This window comes from Carassius auratus, chromosome 7 (genome assembly GCF_003368295.1).
Source record: "Carassius auratus strain Wakin chromosome 7, ASM336829v1, whole genome shotgun sequence".
Lineage (NCBI taxonomy): Eukaryota > Metazoa > Chordata > Actinopteri > Cypriniformes > Cyprinidae > Carassius > Carassius auratus.
The window spans coordinates 26418528-26428051 of record NC_039249.1 but is presented as its reverse complement, the minus strand read 5'-3'; the positions used below and the strand labels follow the sequence as shown (position 1 = coordinate 26428051).

At 35.0% G+C, this 9524-nt stretch overlaps 1 long non-coding RNA gene across 1 annotated transcript; it reads right to left on the bottom strand.

Moving 5' to 3' along the window:
• Positions 1-932, bottom strand: LOC113105312 (uncharacterized). The gene is made up of 2 exons (XR_003292345.1): positions 449-932; positions 1-360 (listed from the first exon to the last, which is right to left on the bottom strand). It is a non-coding gene; the product is annotated as an uncharacterized LOC113105312 (long non-coding RNA).
• Positions 933-9524: the final 8592 nt, after the last annotated feature.

Genomic DNA, 9524 nt, shown 5'->3' with positions numbered 1-9524 from the left:
AGTAGCTATGAGATGTTTATTGTACTTGATTATATGATGAGCAGTTTAACTAAGGTCTTTCATTTTAACAGTGTAACATACAACATTTAATGTAAAATAATATATTTGCTATAGAGCTATGTAGCGGTATATAAGATATCCTTAAAGCATATTGCATCACTACAGTTCATCACTTGAAGGTCACTTTTGCAGGTGATGGATTTAAATCTGGAAAACACTCTAATCAGTTAAATAAATCTCCACACTACTATTAGTGACCTTTATTCCATGTTGGCCTTCCTGAAATTTAGTATCCTTCCCACCATGAGTGAAACGGATAAACCGAACTCCAGGTCCGTAATTCCTGAACACGTGGAACATCTGTAATATACCAGAATAAACACACAGACAGTTTTAGGTTTTGACAATTACAGGGGAATAACGGGACAATCAGTATTATTCTACACACTTGACGCCATGGATAAATTATCCCCTGTTGAAAGAAAACTTTCTCAGGCTGAAAGGTACTGATGGGTTTCTTCTTCTCATCAAGCAGCTCCACACAGATCTGATACTCACTTCCACAATCAGAGAGTGGGGCATACCTGCAGATGAGACATCAAAATAAATGTGGTTCTATGTTTTCTAATTAGAATTTGATTTAACACTGGTACTGTCTTCTTAATGGGCTAGATCACATAAAAATAAAGATTCTGTCATCTTTTACTATCACTCAAGTCAGTTCAAACCTGTGTTACTTTTTCTTATTTGGAATACAAAAGCGAGCATTTTAAAAGCTTAAATAATGTACATGGGCTCATGTTGACATTTACTGTATGAATAAAAACACTAAGACAATTTTTCAAATCTTCTTATGTGATTCACAGAAGATTGGAAGTCATACAGGTTTGGTAAATGATGACAGAATTTTAATTCATAGGAGAACTATGTCTTTAATGACATTTAAACTCACTTTCTGTACTGTGTGTGTATGTTATTTATTAGGGCTCAAGCCCAAAGGGCGAGAGGCCTATTGTTTTCCTTAGGATTATTTTTAGGGCTCAAGCCTGGAGGGCGAGAGCCCTATTGTTTTCCTTAGGATTATTTGTTATTATTATTATTATTAGGGCTCAAGCCTGGAGGGCGAGAGCCCTATTGTTTTCCTTAGGATTATTTGTTATTATTATTATTATTTATTCTTCTAATTTTTTTCCAAGGTTTCGGGGGCTTTTGGGGTCCTTAACATGCTTAAAAAGTCTTGAAAATTGGCACACACATTGGAACCTGCGGCCATTAGGGCCGGGCAGAGACTGATACACGGGCGTGGCACAGGGGCTCTACAGCGCCCCCTGGAATACTGAGGGCCATATATCATACATACTTGCACGTAGACACACGAAACTCGGTAAACATGTAGATCTCATCAAACCAAACAACTTTCGTACTGCATGTCATAGGCTCCGCCCAACAGGAAGTTGGCTATTTTGGGTTTAGTAGTCATATTTTTCGTCAAAGTTGTGGGGGCTTTTGGGGTCCTCAACATACTCAAAAACTCTTGAAAATTTGCACACACTTTGGAATCTGTGGCCTTTAGGAGCCTGCAGAAGCTGGGACCCGGGCGTGGCACAGGGGCTCTACGGCGCCCCCTGGATCACAGTCAGAAATGTTGATGTATAGCTCACACATACTTGCCAATATTCATATGAAACTCAGTACACATATAGATCTCATTGTGCCGAACAACTTTCGTATTGAATATCATAGGCTCCGCCCAACAGGAAGTCAGCTATTTAGAGTTATGTAAAAAGCGCATGCTCTGGAATTTGAAATACTTGTCATAGGTTTTTTACTCGATTGCCGCCAAACTCGGTCAACATGATCTCAAGACATTGGGGATGAAAAATTGCCAGGGGATTTTTGATATCTCGAACGGTTTGCTCGTGGCGAGGCTTTGAAATTATGGCGAGAAATGAGAAACAGGAAGTGTCTAATACCATCCACATACATTTCCTAATTTTAATCAAACTTCATCAGATTATTCATTCTATAATGTCGATCGCATATATGTGACTATTAGGAGTCAAAGTTATAGCGCCACCAAGTGGCAGCAGGAAGTGTGTCATTTTCAAAATGCTTTGAATTCAGCATCTTATTTTTACACGATTTGCTTCAAACTTCATCAGAATAATGTTAAAACACAGCCGATATAAATCTGCTGGGGGGATATTGATATCTAAAAATATTGTTGCCGTGGCAACATGTCAAACTGGAATACTTCTCAGGTGATTTTGAGGCATATAACATACTTAGAATTTCATCAAACTCAGAACACATATCAGTATTAGTGACAGCTAGACACTGGCAAAAATTCATAAGAGGGCGTGGAAGAGGCACTCTATAGCGCCACCTTTTGTCAAAAGTGGGGGGGTTAGTTTTAGCTACAGACACCAAACTCAGTACAAAAATTGTTCTTATCAAGACGGACAACTTTCTAATTCACAGTCACCAGCTACGACCAACAGGAAGTCGGCTATTTTGATTTGAATGTGGATTGTTTTTTACATTTAGCTGTGAATTAATGCATACTGCTCAGAGGAGAGTAACACTATACACACCAAACTTGGTGTACATGTTGAAAAAACATTGAGGAACTTAAATTGTGAATGGGTTTTGGATAGCTTGGATGGTTTTGTCGTGGGGATTTTTTTAAATGACAATAAAGATGGAATTATTAATTTTCCTGCATTTTTAAATTCCAAACACTTCAAAACATTTTTTCATACAGAAAAAAAGTTATTCTGAGTAAATATGCATAGTTTCATGACTTTACAACACTGTATGGATAACAGAAAATTAAAAAACTGTCAGACATCTCATATCACTCTGTCCCTCTGTTTGAGTGAGTGTGCTTAGACTTCCATTGTCTGAGAGAAATAGCGCCCCTACAGGTGCAGTTACCGGACTAAAAAAGGGAGGAGACTGTCTTTTTGTTTCACTTTTAAATCGGTTAAAATACAAATAAATACTTGGATTTAATTCACACTGACAAGCTAAACCAACATATATGATTATTACCGGGTCAGGGCTCATAATAATTGATGTGTGGTCAGTGATACGTGAGAAACACGACAGATGAATCACCGCTCTGAGCACCAGCATGTTGAATGATGAGCTCAGAAAAAAACGAGTTTATTCTTGTTTTATAGCTATTTAAAATAAAGTATTGCAGCGATATCACACAATTCACCAATTAGAGCACACCAAGAGCTAAGTTAAAATGTTTTTGAACTGTTTGTGTGAAAATGAAATATTTGCGGCTGCCTATCTGAAATCACCGCCTCCGATCAGCGCGCACAGTGTCACAAGTTCAAAACTAACGAATTTATTCTTGTTTAAGAGCTTTTCAAAATAAATTATTGCCATAAATGCACACAATACATCCATTATAACACAACACGAGCTAAATGCAGGTGTTTGTGACCCGTTTAAGTGTGCAAGACTATTTGAAAGCGCGACTGGCAGAATAACATATATCTCTGGAGCTGCAGGATTCTGCCTTTCGTCGTAAGAACGAACACATCACGGACAAGATTATTTCAAAATACATAATAGCTTGGCGAATATAAACGAAAACAGCCACGTGAACATAAACTGTTGAGAAATAAATCTGAAGTGGATCTACTGGATTTTAATATTAAGTGACCGCATATACCAGCTGCTTCTGTCTTCACTTTTAATCTATATAAAAAATTTAACTCATTCATCTTGGCTGCTTTTTTAATGTGTGTACGTATTTATTTATTATTTTGCTCTAACAAGACTTAATCTATATTTAATTAAATCAATTACATTTGATTTTACATTTGATTTTTCCATTTCTGCATCTAAACGCCTAAAAACCAAAAGCATGCTCTATTATACTATTGTTAGCAATTTCTTTATCGTCCAATTTATCTGGTGTACACGCTTTTATTTTCATAATAAACTTGTTTGTTAGATTATACACAGTTATAGTGGTCTATAATAAATATTGACAGGTTTTATTCAAGCTGTGTATAATGATTGCCGTAGGCAAAAAATGTAAATCCAAAAAAAAAAAAAAAAAAAAAATTGTAAATAAATAAAAAACATTGGAAAAGAATAACTTGTACTTTTTTATACATTTTGTATAGTTTCATAGTTTATGCATTATAGTTATAAAAACAAACAAATTTAGCCACTCACATAGAAATCTTAGGCCTTATCCTTTTCTGACAGTTTTAGGGATTTTTTAAAAATCCTAAAAAACCTTATTGGTGCTGCAAATAATAATTTCAAACTAATTTGATACTGACCTCTGACATCCTGTGACATGATATTTATTTGAATTTACATAATCTCATGGATGTAACAGTAAATCTGTTCAGCTCACAGATCAAGACTAAGCTGTAATGCAAGCAGAACTTTCACAAATGCTTGTAGGTCAATAAAATCATTACAAAACACTTACAAATCATTTAAGGGATTTGATAACACTGTAAAATAATGTCTAATTTGTTAACATTAGCAAATGCATTGATAACACTTTATAATAACTGCACTCATTAGTAAATAGTCAGTTCATGCTTCATAAAGCCTTGTCCCAATATTAATAGTCAGTAGTAAGCAGTTTATAAATGCAGCTATAAATAGCTCATTTATTAAAAAGGAGAGTAAAGGGTCAGTTATCTTCCTATGAAAAATAAAAAAAAATAAAAATAAACAAACAACAACACTGATTGATACAGAACTCAGAAATGTTATTGTGGATTTATGATAAACTCAGCCTGTAAATGAATTCATTCTCCTCCAAGAAGACACAAGTAGTTCACACCAAACTTTTTTAACATGAAGCCATATACTGAAGATGTTAAATTTCGAATGGGTTTAGGATACCTTAAATGGTGTGGCCATAGAGATTTATTAAAGTAACATAAAAAAATACCATAGTTATTTTACTATATCTTTAAAATTTTTAATTCCAACTCTTCATAAATTTTTATATACCTAGAAGTCATCATTTGAAGGAAGCACAGTAAGTTTCATAGCTTTATCATTTTCAAGAGCCAGCATAAAATTAAAACTATCATAACATATAAATCAAGCTTGCAATTCTTAGTACCAATAATGGCCACCAGATGGAGCTATAGGATCACTTTTAAATAATTATTGTAGGAACAAGTATGATTTAAATCATTTATAGAAATCTTTCAAAGAAAAATAATATGAATTTTATGTATTTTACTGATAAAATGACCCTCACTTTATTAGAATAACAAGCTGAAGTATTGTGAACTGTATATTAAGAATAATTCTTTATGGACAGATAAGTTTTGAGTGACTCTTGAAGGATCAGCACCACATCCTCTTTTACCACTGTTTAAAGAATGTATCTTACAGTACAGGTGCGAATGAATTTTGGATAGCTTGACTGGTTTTGTCGTGGTGATTTTTTGAAATAACAGTAAAAAAGTAACCAGTAAATGTCTTTTATTTTTTTAAGTGCAGCTTCTAAACACTTAAAAAAAATGTACACATAGAAGACAAGTCATTCTTAGGAAATATGCATAGTTTCATGACTATACAACACTATATGGATGATAGAAAATTAAAAAACTATCATAGATCTGATGTCACTCTGTCCCTCTGTCACTGTGGGTAATGTGTGTGTGTGTGTTTGTGTGTGTGTTAAGTGAATTAGGTGTGAAACTATCAGGGAGCATTTAGTCTCCAGTGCCAACATTTTACAGAACTGCCACTTTCCTGGAGTCTCAGAATTACAATGTGTCAGGTTCTGAGAAATCAAAGATTCCAAAAAATGATTTAATTAGAATACCATGAAGTATTGTGAAATACTATATATTAAGACTTTATATATAGGCTTTATGAACTGATTAGAGTGACCCGTGAAGGACCAGCACCACCTCCTCTTGTTCGACGGTTTGAGGAATATATCTTCCAGAATCCGGGATTAAGATTTAGGAGCTCATTTTTATTCCACCTCCTTTCCTGAAAGTCTGTCTTGCAGAATTGACTAAAAATTAATCTTCACATTAATTCCTAATTATTTTGCAATTATTTTTGTCAGTTCTTCTTGACCTGTTTTTTTTTCTTCTTCTTTTCTAACCTCATGACCCAGTCAGCATTTTTGTACAATGGTCAAGTCTTAACTTATCCATTTCTGTATTGCATTTGTGTTTGATATTTCTCATGGGTATTTCATAATTTTCGACTTTGAGTTAAAACAGTTTGAGTTAAAACTCTTTTTTAGCGCATTTCATCTGTAAAAGAAAACATGCCTAATGATTCTGCACACATGAATATAAGGAGTTTTTCTTTTAATCATAAATGATTAAATAAAAAATAATGGTAGTTATTAAGATTGATATGGTTTGGAATTGGTAAAATGTGCTTGGAAAAAAATCACAATAAAACAATGTTTTAATGTTTAAGTTTGGAATATTAACTGACATGAATGAATGCTATATAAATATTGTTCATGTTAACATAATGTTTATAAATGAAATCTTATTGTAAAGTGTTACTAAATATATATGTATATACATATATATATATATATATATATATATACATACATATATATATATATATATATATATACATACATATATATATATATATATATATATATATATATATATATATATATATATATATATATATATATATATATATATATTGTTCTGTGAATGTGATTTTAAAGTCTAGATGATTCGGATTAACCCTTTAACCGCCATATCCTTTAAAACCTCACTGCCAGAGGGATATTGTGAATGCATGTGCCCGCTGGACACAGTTTACCTGATGCCACCGGGGTGGTGATGGCATTGGTGGCTTGAGCCCGCCATCGCTGCTTGCAGCTATATTTAGGGCTCAAGCCCAAAGGGCGAGAGGCCTATTGTTTTCCTTAGGATTATTTTTTATTATTATTATTATTATTATTATTATTATTATTTTTTTCCAACGTCTCGGGGGCTTTTGGGGCCCTTAACGTGCTTAAAAAGTCTTGAAAATTGGCACACAGATTGGAACCTGCGGCCATTAGGGCCGGGCAGAGACTGATACACGGGCGTGGCACAGGGGCTCTACAGCGCCCCCTGGAATATGGAGGGCCATATATCATACATTCTTGCTCGTAGACGAATGAAACTCGGTACACATATAAATCTCATCAATCCAAACAACTTTTGTATTGCATATCATAGGCTCCGCCCAACAGGAAGTTGGCTATTTAGGGTTTAGTATTCAAATTTTTCGTCAAAGTTGTGGGGGCTTTTGGGGTCCTTAACATACTCAAAAACTCTTGAAAATTTGCGCACACTTTGGAATCTGTGGCCTTTAGGAGCCTGCAGAGGCTGGGACCCGGGCGTGGCACAGGGGCTCTACGGCGCCCCCTGGAACACAGTCAGAAATGTTGATGTATAGCTCACACATACTTGCACATATTAATATGAAACTCAGTACACATATAGATCTCATCGTGCCGAACAACTTTCGTATTGCATGTCATAGGCTCCACCCAACAGGAAGTCAGCTATTTAGAGTTATGTAAAAAGCGCATGCTCTGGAATTTGAAATACTTGTCATAGGTTTTTTTCTCGATTGCCGCCAAACTTGGTCAACATGATCTCAAGACATTGGGGATGAAAAATTGCCAGGGGATTTTTGATATCTCGAACGGTTTGCTCGTGGCGAGGCGTTGAAATTATGGCGAGAATTGAGAAACAGGAAGTGTCTAATACCGTCCACATACATTTCCTGATTTTAATCAAACTTCATCAGATTATTCGTTGTATGATGTCGATCGCATATATGTGACTATTAGGAGTCAAAGTTATAGCGCCACCAACTGGCAGAAGGAAGTGTGTCATTTTCAAAATGATTTGAATTCAGCATCTTATTATTACTCGATTTGCTTCAAACTTCATCAGAATAATGTTAAAACACAGCCGATATAAATCTGCTGGGGGGATATTGATATCTAAAAATATTGTTGCCGTGGCAACATGTCAAACTGGAATACTTCTCAGGTGATTTTGAGGCATATAACATGCTTAGAATTTCCTCAAACTCAGAACACATATCAGTATTAGTGACAGCTAGACACTGGCAAAAGTTCATACGAGGGCGTGGATGAGGCACTCTATAGCGCCACCTTTTGTCAAAAGTGAGGGGGTTAGTTTTAGCTACAGACACCAAACTCAGTACAAAAATTGTTCTTATCAAGACGGACAACTTTCTAATTCACAGTCATCAGCTACGACCAACAGGAAGTCGGCTATTTTGATTTGAATGTGGATTGTTTTTTACATTTAGCTGTGAATTAATGCATACTGCTCAGAGGAGAGTAACACTATAAACATCAAACTTTGTCTACATGTTGAAAAAACATTGAGGAACTTAAATTGTGAATGGGTTTTGGATAGCTTGGATGGTTTTGTCGTGGTGATTTTTTAAAATGACAATAAAGATGGAATTATTAATTTTTCTGCATTTTTAAATTCCAAACACTTCAAAACCTTTTTTCATACAGAAAAAAAGTTATTCTGAGTAAATATGCATAGTTTCATGACTTTACAACACTGTATGGATAACAGAAAATTAAAAAAACTGTCAGACATCTCATATCACTCTGTCCCTCTGTTTGAGTGAGTGTGCTTAGACTTCCATTGTCTGAGAGAAATAGCGCCCCTACAGGTGCAGTTACCGGACTTAAAAAGGGAGGAGACTGTCTTTTGGTTTCGATTTTAAATCGGTTAAAATACAAATAAATACTTGGATTTAATTCACAATGACAAGCTAAACCAACATATATGATTATTATCAGGTCAGGGCTCATTAATAATGGATGTGTGGTCAGTGATACGTGAGAAACACGAGAGATGAATCACTGCTCTGAGCAGGAGCGTGTGGAATGATGAGCTCAGAAAAAACGAGTTTATTCTTGTTTTATAGCTATTAAAAATAAAGTATTGCAGCGATATCACACAATTCACCAATTAGAGCACACCATGAGCTAAATTAAGATGTTTTTGAACTGTTTGTGTGAAAATGAAATATTCGCGGCTGCCTATCTGAAATCACTGCCTCCGATCAGCGCGCACAGTGTCACAAGTTCAAAACTAACGAATTTATTCTTGTTTAAGAGCTTTTTAAAATAAATTATTGCCATAAATGCACACAATACATCCATTATAACACAACAAGAGCTAAATGCAGGTGTTTGTGACCTGTTTAAGTGTGCAAGACTATTTGAAAGCGCGACTGGCAGAATAACATGTATCTCTCGAGCTGCAGGATTCTGCCTTTCGTCGTAAGAACGAACACATCACGGACAAGATTATTTCAAAATACATAATAGCTTGGCGAATATAAACGAAAACAGCCACGTGAACATAAACTGTTGAGAAATAAATCTGAAGTGGATCTACTGGATTTTAATATTAAGTGACCGCATATACCAGCTGCTTCTGTCTTCAGTTTTAATCTATATAAAAAATTAAACT